Below are 16,101 nucleotides of genomic sequence, written 5' to 3' on the forward strand. Positions count from 1 at the left end.
AGAAGGAAAAGGTGAACTCGAAAAGAACAAGTCTGTGAGGATATGCAACCAAGACTAAAATATGCTAAGTTCGAAAGCAAATTTCAAAGTATGCATGACCTACAAAAAGAGGAGGAGGCCACAACTGAACTTTTGTTTCAATGCAACTAACCAAAACTGTCAAGGAAAGTGATATTGGGATGGAAACTCTAAAAGGGTCCAAAAGGTTTTAAGAAAAGCAGTGAAGAGGGAACTATAAACTGCATGAGCACTGGTGATTGCTAAAAGTAGAAATGGTGCATCTTCTAGAATAGATTACATGAAAAATAGGTATGTTATGGTAAAGATATGTGTATTAATGGCAAAGTACTTGATCAATAAGAACTATGGTATTTGTAAAGTACAAAAGGATATCTGTACCTTTTAGAGGGTAAGTAGTATGACTTGATGCATGGGGAACAGTACCCAGCAACTCAAGATATTAATTGTAAAGTACAAAAGGATATCTGTACCTTTTAGAGGGTAATACTTTGAACTGATGTCATTGGGACTACAGTACTATATTAGAATCTGATTAAATATTTTTCTTTTAGGCTGAGCACCCAGCAGGAGGAGTCACTGAAGGATGAGAAGTCCTGTATGTTATATGCTACACTGAACTAAGCTGTGATCTTCAAGTGGATTCATAGCATATGTAAGAGACTGAAACAAGTTGAAACAGTAGGTTGGGCTATGTCATAATCTAAAAAATTTCAATTGGACCATATTTTCTTGGTAAAAATTATCTAAAATAAGATGTAAAAATTTGCAGATTCAGAAGCCAACAGGTCAGGGTCATAGGGAGAATATACCTTTAATGTAAAAAAAAAAAAAGTGGACTGCTTGTAAGAGATTCTAAAATTAGTAAGTAATGGGCCTTGGATGATTTACATCAACAAATCTAGGGAATGGAATTTCAGGAAAAAAGGCTTTGATAAATTGCTACAGATTCCTGTAATGGCAAAGACCCCATCTGCACCCCTTATTGTAATACAGTATAGATCTGTGTATAAGACCCGTAAGGTCTTATTATAGCTAATTATGGCTTTATTCTGACACTTTGTGGGCAAAAAGGCCTCACTTTTCCTTGTCATTAACTTGTTTCTCATTCTTTCAGGTGATGCACAGCTCACAAGTTCTTGAAGAAATACTTGGCAGATTTTACAGTATATATTCTGAGTTTTTTACAGTAGCACTTTTACAACAGTAAGAGTTTATTAAACTTGAAACGAGTATGGTGAAGTATAGTATGTATTTGGTTGGGATAGAAATAGTTTTTCATATGGAGCCAGAACTTTAAAGTTGGTTTTGTTCATGAGACTTACCTGCCAGATATATATATAGCTGTAATCTCCGAAGTCCGACAGAATTTCAAAATCGCGGCACACGCAGTGGTCAGTCAGGTGGTTAGTACACATTCTGCCGCTGGGAGGAGGGTATCAGGAACCATTCCCATTTTCTAATCAGATTTTCTCTGTTGCGGACTGTCAACACCTGTTGTCAGTTCCCCCGCCTTTGGGTTTCAAATTTGTTGTCGCTTAAGTATTTTGGTTTTTTTTTTGGTATTCGACTTGAATCTGTGACTTGGCATACGCTTTTTCTGGACCGCTGATTTTGCTCTTGACTTTTCCTTTTAAGTAAGATGTCTTCCTCTAGCTATCAGTCTGTAAGCTCGAGTGAATGTAAGGTGAGGCTATCGGAAGGCTTCGATAGATCCTCACACTTTATGTATGAAATGTAGGGTGTTGAATGTTCTATGGATAATCGCAATGAATCTGCAGGCATTATCTGAAGGAGTGGAAGAAATATGAATCCTATATGCGTAAATTGGAATGTGATAGTTCAGGAGATCTTCCTCCGGGAGTGCATCTGTAGACAAACAGTCAGGGATTTCACCTGCTAGTAACCCTGTAGTTATTAGTCCTAACCCTGTAGTGTTGCCTTCAGCCCTGGGAGGTTGTTGCTGCAGTACACCTTGGCTCTCGTGTTAAGAGAGTCATTCGTGCTCTTGAAAATAAAGTAGAATGCCATTCAAGCAAAGTGTTGTTTGTGTTATGCCCCTAGTGTTGTGGAGGGGGCGTCAGATCGCCCTATAATGCCTCTAGGCCTGGACCTCTGCCAACTCCCAGGACTCGGGGAGGAGGCATGTCGAAGCCGCATGAGTGTTACGGGACTTCCCACCAATCTGACGTCCTCTTCGGCAGGTCCTGATGACCCACCCAGGCTGCCAGGGATCGTGCACGGGCACGATCCAGAAGGATTGCTTCGTCCGACACGTCCTCCCGCCGGGGCTGAGCTCTGGTTGGACTCTCGCCTCAAGAGAAGCTTGAGAGAGAGGACGCCACGCCCTTCCTCCTCAGACGTTTTGCGCTCTTCCCCAGAAAGTTTCGGGATATTCCTCCGCAGAAGAAATTACGGTGTTCTACGGATTTTGACGTTGCTCGACGCCCCAGTCGCGCTAAGGCAAAAAGCTGGAGCTTCTCCTCTGTGAGAAGGAAGAAGACGTCTCTCTCCCCTCTCCTTCGCAGCTTCAGCCCTTCTCCCGAGAGAGTTGCTTCTCCGACACGCCAGATTTTGTTGGGCTTGCAACAGCTGGATACTCTCATAGACCGTAGAAAATGACAGGCCTCGTCGCAAGGATTTGACTCTACCTGTTAAGAAGTCCAGACCTTCACCTTCGTCTCCTGCTTCGTCTTCCTCGCCTGCTAGAGGGCATGGGGGCTTCGTCTGTCTCCTAGAGAGCGTGAAAAGTGGCTCCCTACTCGTCTTACCCGATTTGGAGAGTTGGGACGCTTTCTCTTGATTCGCGCAGGGCGTGTCGCCGCTGCGCCGCTACGCTTCACGCACGCCTCCTGACTCTCTGGCGCTCCCAGCCATGATGCTTCGCGTGCGCCACACTGTGAAGCTCTTCTAGTATCCAGCCATGGAGCCGCGCGCGTCAGCCATGACGCCCCCACACCCTTGTCAGACGCTTCAAAGGCTTCTTGTGTTGACGCCTGCTCCTACGGTTCATCATGACGCTTGACTACCCGCCAACTTCCTGATGTCCTTCATGATTCAGCCACGACTTCTTCAAATCGCGAGAGGTCCCACTTACGACGGCGAGTCGGGACTTCTTCCACCACACACTCAAGACCCGCCAGCTGAGGAAGAAGATCCCCTCGTCACAGCCTTCGGACAAAGAGAAACACCGTCTTCTTCTTCCTCTGATTATCAGACTCTTGGCTAATTTACTTAAGGATCTGTTTCCTGAGACCTTTCAACCTTTGGCTCTCGCCTCCACCTTCGCAGTTGTCTTTCTAAAGCGAGAAGGACTCCTGGCTTTTCTCAAGATGAGGAAGTCTTTATCTACCAAAAGGGCATTCAAGAAAGTCCAGGATTGATGACTGCAAGGAAAAATCAAGGAAAGATTCTTTCGCTTGCCTCCTCACGTTTGTCCGGCAAAGCAGGCATTTGGTATGAGACAGGGGAGGATATTGGCTAACAGTTCCCTCGACTTCAAGGGACTTTTATAGTCTTGCTGACGCCTCTAGAAGATCCCTTGTCCTCTTCTAAGGTGTCTTGGACTCTGTCTGAAATGGACCACCATCTTAAAGGACTCTTCAGAACTGTTGAGGTCTTTAACTTCTTGGACTGGTGTCTGGGAGTTTTGCACACGAAGGCTACTTAGTCCGAGTTCCATTAGTCTGTGGGGAGCTGTCCAGCGTACTGCTGTGCATGGACAAGGCCGTCAGAGATGGCTCAGAAGAACTTGCTTCCCAGTTTTCAATGAGCTCTTTGAAAGAGAGCATTGTTTTGTTCTTTCTCGGCGAAGTCTGTTTCACCAGCGCTGAAGGGAGAGCTGCAGTTCGCTCCTTTCTCAAGCCATCTCTTCCCTCAGACTTTGGTTAAAGATATTGCTGCCAGCCTTCAAGAGAAGGCAACCCAAGACCTCTTTCCAGGTCTTCCAAACATCCTTGGCCCCCATCATCGTCCCTTCTTTTCCTGAGTCAGCTAAGAAGAAGCAGCCCTTTCGTGGAGGGGCTCATGGAAGCAACACGAGACCCACTCCACGAGGGAGAGTTTTCCCTAAAGGCAAAGTCTTTTCACCTCCAGACACCAGTAGGAGCCAGGCTTCTTCATTTTGCCCAAGCCTGGAGAGAGAGGGGCGGACGCTTGGTCCCTCCAAGGGTAGAGAGAGTGTTACTTGATTCCTTTTGTCTCCTCTCCATTGTCTTCAACCCCAAGAGATCTGTCTCCCAATTACCATCCTGCCAAACAGAAAATTCTGTTCGACCTGCTCGAACAGATGCTCGAGAAGAGAGCAGTGGAGCAGGTCTTAGACACTCAGTCCCCTGATTTTACAACAGATTGTTTCTAGTCCCAAAACACTCAGGAGGCTGGAGACCCGTCTTGACGTCAGCAGGCTGAACAACTTTGTCTGGAAGGAAAGTTCAAGATGGAGACCTCTCAGTCAATACTAGGAGCCCTTCGTCCCGGATTGGATGGTATCTGTGGATCTCCAAGATGCTTATTTCATGTCCCAATTCATCCGTGTTCGATGAAGTATCTCAGGTTTGTCTTGGGGGACAAGTTCAGGGCTCTCTGCTTTGGACTCAGCACAGCCCCGAGGGTGTTTACGCTTCTTATGAAGAACGTTGCGATGTGGTTGCACCTGTCGGGCGTCAGGATCTCTCTCTACTTGGACGACTGGTTGATTCGTGCGTTGTCGAAGCGAAGGTGTCTGGAGGACCTTCAGTTGACTCTGCAACTCGTGAAGTCCCTGGGACTTCTGGTCAATGTGGAAAAGTCGCAGCTGATCCCCTCACAGTCCATTGTGTATCTGGGGATTCAGATGAATTCAGCGGCTTTTCTAAGCGTCTCCGTCGCAAAGAAAGGCAACTTATATGCTACGGAAAAGTCCTCGCCTTCTTGGGGAAGGAAACATGCTCGTGAGGGAATGGATGAGTCTGCTGGGGACCATTTCTCTCTGGAGAAGTTTGTTTCCTGGGGAGACTGCATCTCAGGCCTCTTGAGTTCTTTCTGTTGGAGAACTGGCAAAACAAGGAAGACTTGGAAGAGGAATTGAGAATTCTTCCTTCTGTAAAAGAATGCCTGAAGTGGTGGCTCGATCCAGCGAAGTTGGGAAAAGGGATCTCCCTCAAGCTTCTGAACCCCGACCTAGTGTTGTTTTCCCGACGCGTCGTCAACAGGTTGGGGGGCAACACTAGGGGGAGAGGAAGTGTCAGGAACCTGGAGAGGGGAACAGGTGTCCTGGCACATCAACATCAAAGAGTTGGCGCGATCTTTAGCTCTCCAATTTCGAGGTCCAAGTTTGCAATCGTAGTTCAAGTAAACTCGGACAACACTATCTCAAGAAAACAGGGCGAACACACACTAGCTCCTGCCCGGCCTTGCAAGAGATTCTTCTTTGGGCTCATGCTCACAACATTTCAATTCTCACAAGATTTGCTGCAGGGTCGAAAATGTTCGACAGACCTGCTCAGTCGGGCGCCATCAACTCCCGCCGACGGAATGGACCCTTCATCAGGAGGTTTGCCAAGATCTCTGGAAACTTTGGGGTCGTCCTCTGTGGATCTCTTTGCAACCTCAAGAACAGCGAGGCTCCCGCTATACTGCTCACCTGTACTCGACCCGGGGGCAGTTGTGATAGATGCTCTTCTCTGGGATTGGACGGGAATGGATGTTTATGCCTTTCCCCCCGTTCAAAATTTTGGGAGAAGTGATACGCAAGTTCGCGACCTCTCAGGGGATGAGGATGACCCTCATCGCCCCATTTTGGTCTTCGAACCACTGGTTCTTGGAGATTCTTTTTGCTGGTTGACGTCCGAGAACCCTACCCATATGAGAGCAGATCTGCTCAGACAACCCCACTTCCGAGATATCATCAAAACCTCCCTGCTCTGAACCTGACTGCATTCAGACTATCGAGAAATTGGTCAGAGCGAGGGGTTTTCTTGGCCAGGTGGCACAGGCCATCGCTAGAGCCAGAAGATCTTCAGCTATCAGAGTATATCAAGCTGGCGGCAACCTTCAGGGCTTGGTGCAGAAAGAGGGTTTTCCTCTTCCTCGACCACTGTGACTCCAGATTGCTGATTTTCTCCTTTTTTTAAGAGAAAACCAGCTAGCAGTTCCTACTATCAAGGGTTATCGGAGCATGCTTTCTACTGTTTTCAGACACAGAGACTGATTTGTCTGACAATAAGGACCTCCATGATCTTTTGAGGTCTTTCGAGACGTCTAAGGTTCCTCAGCCAATTCCTCCTACTTGGATCTTGGGCGTAGTGCTCAAGTTTTTGATGTCTATCCTTTGAGCCTCTCACTCTGCATCTCTAAGGATGTTACTCGAAAGACGGTATTCCTCACGGCTCTGGGCGACAGCATGGCGAGAGTGAGCGCAAGCTCAGGCTATCAGCCGTCATGTGGGCTTCAAAAGGGACACGATGCTGTCTCTTTTAAGCCCACCGTTTCTTGGCTAAGAATGAAAGGCCTTCTAACCCTTTGCCTAGACACTTTGAAATTAAAGGTTTAGCAGACCTTATTGACAGGAACCTGAGAGAGTTCTATGTCCGGTTAGAGTTCTCAAGTTCTACCTTAAGGACTCAGGACATTACGTGGTTCTCGGATAATTTATGGTGTTCTGTGAGGCAACCAGTTAAATTTATGTCGAAGAATGCACTTGGCATTCTTCATTAGGGACGTCATTAAAGAGGCACATTCTAGTTGTGACGACTCCAACTTCAAGTTGTTGAGAGTTAACGCTCACGAGGTGAGGAGCAGTTGCTACCCATGGCATTCCAGAAAATATGGCACTCAGTGGCATTCTCAGTGCCACATATTGCTACGGGTTTATCGGTGTTTGCCTCTCACACTATTTGCGAGATGTTAAAGGTAAAGCATACGAAAATTGCTTTTCGCTGGGACCGCACTGCTGCTTCAACAACCTTGGGGACAGGGGTAGCTCTAATCCTATCCTTTAATCTTGGTTAGGAGGGGTTTTTAATTGTGTTTTTTAATTGTGTTTTTATGGTTGTTGGGTCGACTGATGGAGCAGTCTTCCCAATCCTTTGCAAACTAACATATTAGGTGTTGGTTAGGTGGTTGGTAATGCTCTTTGTCCTCATTGTATGGTCTCATGATCTAGTCACATTGTGGTCATGCCCCGCCTGACAGATCATCTAGAAGTCGCCAGCCATATAGGTCACTACCTCGCTGGGGTCTCTAGTAAAGCAGAAGCAGACTAGGTGACAGTAACCACGCAGTCAGCTATGCTATCAGGTAAGGAACCAAAGTAATTTTATCTATAAATTTGTTTTTTCCCTAATTCTTGGCTGTCCCTACCCCCCTCCAAAGGTGGTATTCAGCTATATATATATATATCTGGCAGGTAAGTCTCATGAACAAAATGATATTTTAATGATAAAATAAAGTTTGTTCATACTTACCTGGCAGATATATATATTCATATTGCCCTCCCTCCTCCCCTCAGGAGACAGTGGCGTTAGAAAATCTGAATAGAAAATGGGAATGGTTCCTGATACCCGCCTCCCAGCGCGGGAATGTGTACTAACCACCTGACCGGCCACTGCAGCCGCGAATTTTGAAATTTGTCGGACTTGGAGATTACAGCTATATATATATCTGCCAGGTAAGTATGAACAAACTTTATTTTATCATTAAAATATCATTTTATAGAAACTCAAAATGATAGTTTCAATCTTTGGATGCGGTGTAGAAGGGAAGGAAAATAGTGAAATTGGAAGTTTATGGACTGCCAGTCCCAACAGCTCTTAGAATATTCATTAAGAAAATTATCTAAGGGAAGTACAATAGATAATTTTAGATTATTATATGTGAAAAGGTCTTGGTATTGTGATATTCAAGTCTTGTAAGACATTTAATATTTTCTGCCATTTCCACAGTAATTATGGTAATTTCCAGTCTATCTTAAAAGTGGTTTGGGTGTTAGCATGGTAGAAATGCAATTAATGAGAGCAGTACAGTAAATGACTCATTTTTGATCGTGTAACTGCTGTTCGTCCTCAAAGGAGTTACACTCGCTTGGTCCCCCCAGAGCTCCAATTACAAAGAATTCTTTTATAGTTGGTCTTGACCAGAATAGTGCTTGTTGGTACGGTGATAGAATATAAAGGACTCAGGACATGAGGGCTCTATCTCCTGTCCTACGACAATTACCTAGGCTCTATGGCATACTCGCACAGATGTGACGAAGTAGGCACCATCTTCATTACACTCTGGTCTGTCCAAGAGTTCACTGGTCCCTAGGGTGTGCTCTGGAATCTGCGTTTGACTACACACTGTATTCGCTAATCTGGGGAGCCACCAGAGAAGAGTGCTGACAAAACCTGAGAGTGGTAATTGACAGACTCCAGTCAAAAGGTTTCTTAATAGGAACAAGTCCCACCTTATATCCAGCAGACTTTTTCTGAGGCTGGGACTTTGTTGGGCTACTCTTTGCAGCCAGCTGTCTCTTCCCAAAGCATTCATACCAGAATAAGGAAGGATTTGTAGATTCCTTGCACAGCCCAGCTTTTCCAGACAACAATTGGAACAAAGTCTGGGCCTGTTACAGTTTGGGTCCATGATAGATCTAATTCTGAGATTGCAACTAGGATTTAACAGAGTATGCCTCTCACATGCCAGAAAAAGACTGTGATTGCCTTCATCTGAGATTTGGAAGATACTCTGTCCATGGACCTGGAAGGGGCCTCTGACAAACATGCTGACCTGACTCAACTGTTTGTATGAGTGATAATGCATATGGATGCCTCCTTGACAGGTTGGGGAGGACATTGGGAGGATTGTCAGTTAGGGGGAAGATGGTCACTTGTTCAGAGGGAGTGTCACACCAACTTCCTTTTTCTCAAAGATGAAACCTCCAAAAGGACTCACATTTTGATAGTCCTAGACATTATGACTGCAATGTCTTCTATAAAAAGGTTAGGCTCATGCTGAGCTCCTCTCAAGTCAGTACAGCAATTGCTAACATGCTTCCACAATCTGGAAGTGCACTGGTTTGCCACATGCGAGAACCATCAACTTCCAGTGTGTGTGTCTCTGAACCTGGACATTCAGGCAATAGCAAGATATGCATTCTTATAAGACTGGAACACATGGAGGATGATATACCTTTTTCCTTCATTGTCCCAGATTTCGAAAGCTTTGAACAATCTACTAGCTTTCAATGGAACCTCTTGCCTAGTACCCCTGAATTAGCCAAATGGTCATTGGTTCACTATTTCTTCACAGGCAAAAAATAGATTCCATTGCTGTAGGTTGTTTTATCCCAGACAGGAGGAGGTTAAGGCATCCATGCATCCTCCTGTCTGAGCCATGACCTTCAATTGGAATTTTAAATCTTGTCTACTGTGAAGATTATTTGCCTAACAGTGCTAGATACCTAGTGCAAACTACAGACATTATCTTTTGAGGTCAAGTGCCTAGCTGTTCCAACAGTCATGGCATACAAGGCAGCATTGACTGAACCCTTGCGTTATAGTTTTGGAATTGATTCTAATATAGAAATTAACTCCATTCTCCAGTCTTATAGGCAGTCCCCGGTTATTGGCGGGGGTTCCGTTCCAACAGCGTGACAATAAGCGAAATCCCAATAACTGAAAATCAGCAATTTTCAGCGCTTATTGGCACCGATAACCGGAGATCAGCACCTCTGTTAGATATGTAAAGTTGCCGATAAGTGGAAATTGGCAATTTTCAGCGCCAAAAATTGCCAATTTTCGTTGCTAGACAAGCACCGTAAAACTGGATTGCCAATAACCAGCGACTGCCTGTACACTGCAAAGGTCAGCTCCTGCAAGATTTCCCATTATCTGGTCCCTAAATAAGGTTCCTAGACTACTGCCATCTGCTCAGTTCTTCTGCTCTAAAAGGCAGTCTTCTTGACTGCTTTGGCATCAGGAGCTGAGATTACCCTACTGGGCTCTCTTGGTCAAAAACATTCCACCACTCGTACACCTAGTTATCATTTGCTGTTGTCTCCTAGCCTATCATTCCTGGCCAAGAATGAGGACCTTTTTAAAGGGAAAATCCCATTTTCTGATAAAGGAACTCCATATTTTGTACAGAATATTATGCCTGGTTCAAGCACTTAAGGTTACCTAGATGTCACGGCAAACATCCCAGGTGATCCTATTTTTCCTACACCTTAGCACAAACAAACCACTCTCTCTACATGGGCTGAGAATTATTTTAGGGGCCTTCATTAAAAGGCAGACCCTCACTTCTTTCCTAAGTCGCATGACATCCAGAAGGTGAGTACATCGTTAACTTTCTTTGGAAATTTCCTTTGAAGAAGTCTTCAATTGTATGGACTGGTTATTATATACAATATTCCCGGACTGATGAAGGCACAATAATCCTGCAACCAGACCCGACGTAATTAGGGAAGTCACTGTAGAACCACAATAGATAATACATTTATAGGTTTATGTCTCCTGTTCTTTTTGCCAGAGCCATATGGGTATCCGGAATAAAGAAGCTGTTTATAACCTGTGACTTTAGCTTGAATAAAAAATTCCTGAAACACTACACAGTATCCATGAGAGTGGTGGTCATGCTGAGATATTGCTGGAAAGGCAAAGTAATCCTGCAGCCAGACCCACATAAATAGGTAAGACACCTTCAAACCACGAGAATATTATACATACGTATTGGTTCGTGTGCTGTTCCCTGTTCTTTATTGCCAAGCCCTATGGGTATCTCGAATAAAGAAAATGGTTAATAACCTTTGACGCTACCTCGTACCAAAAATTAATCTGGGTTGTTGGGATTTATTTATTAGGAGCTAAGGAATTTTGGCACTTGTCAGTTTCTTTTGTAAGCTCCTTTGAGGACGAACAATGGCTACGCTATCAAAAAACAGGTATTGGCGCAGGAAAAACCTATTTTTGGAAGCCATTGTGAGTCCTCAAACCCACCCACTTTCCCTGATGAAAAGGCATAGGACTGGGGAGAACATTTATCTTGCACAGACCTTGCATTTAATGAAGATGGCACTAACTTGTCACATCTGTGCAAGTATGACGTAGAGCTTAGGTAATCATTGTAGGACAGGAGATAGTCATCTTGTGGTGAGTTCTTTATATTCTGTCGCTGTGGCAACAAGCACTATTCTGGCCAAGACCAATTATAAGAGAATTTTTTGTATAATTGTTTGGTCTGTCTTATGGATCTCCAGGGGGGGAACATGAAAATGTAATTCCTTTGAGGACAAACAGCAGCTACCAGTAATAGTTCTTCCTACATCAAAACCTGTTTTATATGGAAATCATTGAGCCAACTCTGAGAGTACTTAGAGGATTTAAGACAAATCAGAGAAAAGTGGAATAGGGTTGCTGTTAGAAGTTTTACGAGATTATGAAAATGAAATTTTATTATAAATGTTATAAGCAGGCCCTGGTGTCAGTAATAAAAATGATGATAATATTCAGATTTTGGTCTATTTACTGTAATATGCCTCTGCCAAATTTTTTTGGTTAAATTTTTATTGATATACTAGGTATAAGTTGCTTGGGATCTGATTACAAATACAGTAATTATCTTTATATTAATACCTCATAAGCCAAAAGATCTCAGTGCCGTTAACTTCTTATTTATTTTTTCAGGAAAGAGTGAATTCTGCATTTTGCAACCATGAATGGGTCAAGTTGAATTTGCAGCAGTCACACTTTGGAATTCCACAAGCTTCTGCAATGAAAGGAGACAACTACATTTTATTTATGAAATTTGTAGTGCCAAAATGTTGTGGTCACTTTCATAAATACTGGAAATGGTCATACAATCCTTTGGTACAGGAAAGATTATAATATTGCTTCCATTGGCTACTAAAACTAATAGTTAAGTTTACAAGTACTATGCAAGTGTTAGTTTACCTGGGTCAAAGCAATGCCTGTTGACCCAAAGTTGAGTAGAACTCAGCATTGCTAATTGTAATTCCTAAGTAGGATTGATATCACAGAATGAAGTACCGTATATTTCCACATATAAAACGACCTCTAAATTCAAAAATTCACCCTTAAAAATTGGAGGTTGTCTTATACTATCATTCTAAAAATCAAACCTTGAATTTTAAGTGATGTTTATCAGAAGGCTAACCTCGGCCTCGGTGCGATAACCACTGACATACCTGAAAAGATTCACATAATGAAGTAAACTGATAATAAGGTAATAAAACCATTTTTACCTCATACATTACTGGCATATCTTCATAACGAATAGCCTATTCGAGGAATAATTCCATATCAGTGAAATCAACTTTTATCTATGCAAGCCCAGCTGAGAAGATGTAAACACCAAGTTATGGTTGCGCTCACAGCAACCTTTATCTTTCAATTTAAAATTAGCCTCATAAGGTACAGTATTTACATGTTACAGTATGGGACAGATATGTCAGAATTTAGTTTATTAATTTTCATATCAAATTTGATAACAGATTAGGAACTTGACATTATTTTCAACCTGTTAAACAATAGTCTTGGTTTTGTGTGAAGGTTGTCAAGAAAGTATGCATCTTGCTGAACATCAAACATAAATTAGTTAAAAGTGGATACTGTTTATGTTTATCTAGAGGATTATTTTTCTGGTATCTGCATATTTCAAGACTGCTAGCATATGAAGGTTCTAGAGTGAAAGTTTAAGGGGAGTTTGAAGGTTCTAGAGTGAAAGTTTAAGGGGAGTTTGAAGGTTCTAGAGTGAAAGTTTAAGGGGAGTTTGGTATTATTGACAAATGTATGGTAGGTAAATGATTTAATAGTCAACTTAAATTCAGCATGCTGCTTTAGAAGTTTGTCACTCCTGACAGAGGTATTTTATGTCAATGAATCAGTCATTGGTCAAAGTTGAAGTGATACTGTGAGGACAATTTTGTTTTCGTGGAATTATTAGGAGAATGAATCTATAAATGAACTCAAATTCAAAACATTGCTCTAAAGGGAGTTGGGCATTGTAAACATTTAATCTTGGGTCCATCAATTGGTAATTTCGAGTGCTCTTTTAAGGGGAGTATAACAAGAACATTTTCAGTCAGTGGATAAATAAACAAATTCCGTGATGAGAATGGTTTATTTATGATTCTTATAATCTTGGGAACTATGCAGTGTTTTTCCATTTGAGTATTAAATATTTTTTAGATTTTTATATAAAAAGGAAATTCATTTCTTGGTGGACTTCTTAGTAATTAGGATACTAACTCTTATAACTGCTAATATTGGGCCAGCCACTTGTACCTCTTGACTTAGGAGATTCATGCAGCGTGTCATTCTAATTTTCAAAATGCAACTGTGTCTTGGCATATAGAGATTTGTATTAGGTTGGTATTGAGTTTTTTTAGTTTTAACATATTTCATACTATTCCCATTTTTTATATGAAATAATGATCAAATCAAGATTCAGTGTTTGTTATTGTTAAAATTTTACTTTAAAATTTGATTAATGGGTAATTATTGTAATACCAAGTACTGTAGTTTATTGATTTTTTTTTTTTTTTTTTTTTGTATACGGACTTCATGATTTCAGCATTTTGCTCAGTTCTCACCAAACCTTAACGATCATTTAACTATTGAAAGTACTTTATCTTTATTTATTAGCACAGTAAAGGACAGCTAAAATCTGTTTAGGATTTCTAGTGGCTCCAAGATATTAAGAAAATTAGGACAGTATCCAATGTCCCCTTAGTGCTGGTATTCCTTGTGGACATTGCAAGCTGAGTTTGATAAACAATTAATTTGTAGTCTCAAAGCTAGACAGAGTTTCGTCATTGGCAACATTTGCAGGAAGCAAGTGCAGTGTTATCAGCTACAGAGACCTTTTAGAGAATTGAGATTTTTTTTAATTGATATAGATAATTTAAACTGCTCTTGTTGGTTCTTTTCAGTATTCCATTCAAATTAGACTTCCCTTTTTATGAACTTGAAATCACACTAAATATTCTAGGACATTTCATCAGTCTTCCATTATAGCTGTTGCATAGGACTCCTGCAAATTTGCGCCACAACTTTGACGCTCGAGAATTGCATAGTTTTGCACACATTGTAGAAACAATTCTGATCTCTTTAACGCTTGGCATTTCTTGTAATAAAACCAACATGCTTTGTTAATGAGGAGACATTTTTTTAAAAGTAAAAGTAAGACACTCTCTCTCTCTCTCTCATTATTTACTGAAGCAGTTTTGCACAGCTGGTGCTTTTCCAAAATCTTGGCATGGTTCTCTGAAGTATCATTTCTGGCTACGTGCTTTGCCAAAGCTGCCTTGTATACCTTACTGGGTTTAAAGTATCATTGTCTACTTGAGGAATCTTGGCCACTTTGCACACTTAGCTGAATCCTCCCTATGCACACTACATGCCATGAAGTTGCTTTTGCCGTTACTTACAGATATAGGGATTAAGTACCTCACACTTAAATACTTACTTTAATTATACACACACCCACTCTTAAAACACTTACAGGTGTTCAGTTGTCCCATGATCATTTATATTTGATCTCCCATGATCATTTATATTTGGATCTTAAATTGTTAGGGTTTGAAATTCAAGTAAACCTGTGAGTGTAATGGTATCTGTTTGTCAGTAAATTCTCCTGTGAAATGTAGAGTGTATAATGTAAATTTTGAGTAGTTCATGTTTTGTAACATCATTAAGGTTACAAGTTTCATCTTGCCCTGATTTTTGAGAAAATGGCTTTTGTTGTTAAGAAAGCACTAAGGACACAGTGAGAACAAGAGCAGTGTCTGTAAACATTTATCTATAAATCAGAACATATTCAAGAAAACTATGAATTATTTTTCATTATTTAGGGAGGTAAGCTGAAGTACAGAAGTCTTCATATATATACTGTATAAATAGAAAACTTGGAAAGAACAAAAATAAAGGACCCCTTGGGGTCAGCATTGCATTGCCCAGAGGAGGGAGTTGTCCTCATCAGGAGGTATAACCAGTCAGTTACCAGCACTGAAGCCAACTCAGTGGGCTGTTTTCTAAGCTGACAGGTGCTTTTGCGTTCCCAAATATGTTTCAATTTTCCACGTTACTATGAAGTATGTTCGACCCTTTCAAGTGTTAATAGACTATTCTGTATGGGAAGTCTGAGGAGGGTGTAGTAAGGTTATTCAGTCAGGCTTTTTTTTTTTATTTCATTCTATGGCTGTATTTGTACATAAGCAAATGCCTGCTTAGCTTAGTTCATTTTGTTATGAGTAACATGTAAGAGAATCTGTAATCTGTATACATTTCAACGTTGTGTTCATTTTCTTTGAGATATTATGCGGGATTTTCTCTCGCAACTTGTCAAAGAACTTGAGTCATTTAATCTTGCAGAAAACAATTAACAATCAAGCAAGAGATGTGGTTATCATGTACAGTATATATTTTTAATCAGATAGATGTGGTATATATATATATATATATATATATATATATATATATATATATATATATATATATATATATATATATATATATATATATATATTTTTTTTTTTTTTTGTGTGTTAACCATTATTAAGTTGGCTTTGTTGCAAACACAATTCTTTCCTTAGAGCTGTGTGTAAATTTACTTGTAAACATGTGATCTTGTAAAGGTATTTGATCTGTTTTCTGACATGTTTATATATAAGATTTACTTATTATTAATATGGATAATTTATTAATATTGCTTTTTTATAGTTAGATTCCACTGCTTAAAATGCTGTTCCCTGGCCAAGTTCATGTAAATTTGGTGATGTAATTTGGAAAATCTAACTTGCAGAGCATCATTTATTAGGATAAAAAGCTTATTGCTGACATTGAATTTGATTGATTGTATCATGTGCTGATTTTTCTTACAGTTTATGTGAAACTTTACAAGATTTTTTTAAGTATGGAATGTGATTTATATTATGCCAGATGTCCAAAAAGGCATACAAGTTTATCAGAACAGGAAAAGTTAGCCTTCTGGTCAAATATGTGACAATACTTTTAATTATGTAATGGGCATAATGGGCACATGCAGTCGTTTCAAAAGGGGATACCAGCGTGGGACGTTTAAAGCCTTATTTGTTATAGTTTT

General features: G+C 41.1%; 1 long non-coding RNA gene across 1 annotated transcript in view; it reads left to right on the forward strand.

Moving 5' to 3' along the window:
• Positions 1–12,117, forward strand: part of LOC136833405 (uncharacterized) — a 35,861-nt gene extending 23,744 nt beyond the window's left edge. Inside the window, exons 2-4 of the long non-coding RNA XR_010851461.1 lie at positions 573–673; positions 1,136–1,224; positions 11,664–12,117. This is a non-coding gene — a long non-coding RNA (uncharacterized lncRNA). The remainder of the gene's footprint in view (positions 1–572; positions 674–1,135; positions 1,225–11,663) is intronic.
• Positions 12,118–16,101: the final 3,984 nt, after the last annotated feature.

The sequence above is a fragment of the Macrobrachium rosenbergii genome, chromosome 51 (genome assembly GCF_040412425.1).
Source record: "Macrobrachium rosenbergii isolate ZJJX-2024 chromosome 51, ASM4041242v1, whole genome shotgun sequence".
Lineage (NCBI taxonomy): Eukaryota > Metazoa > Arthropoda > Malacostraca > Decapoda > Palaemonidae > Macrobrachium > Macrobrachium rosenbergii.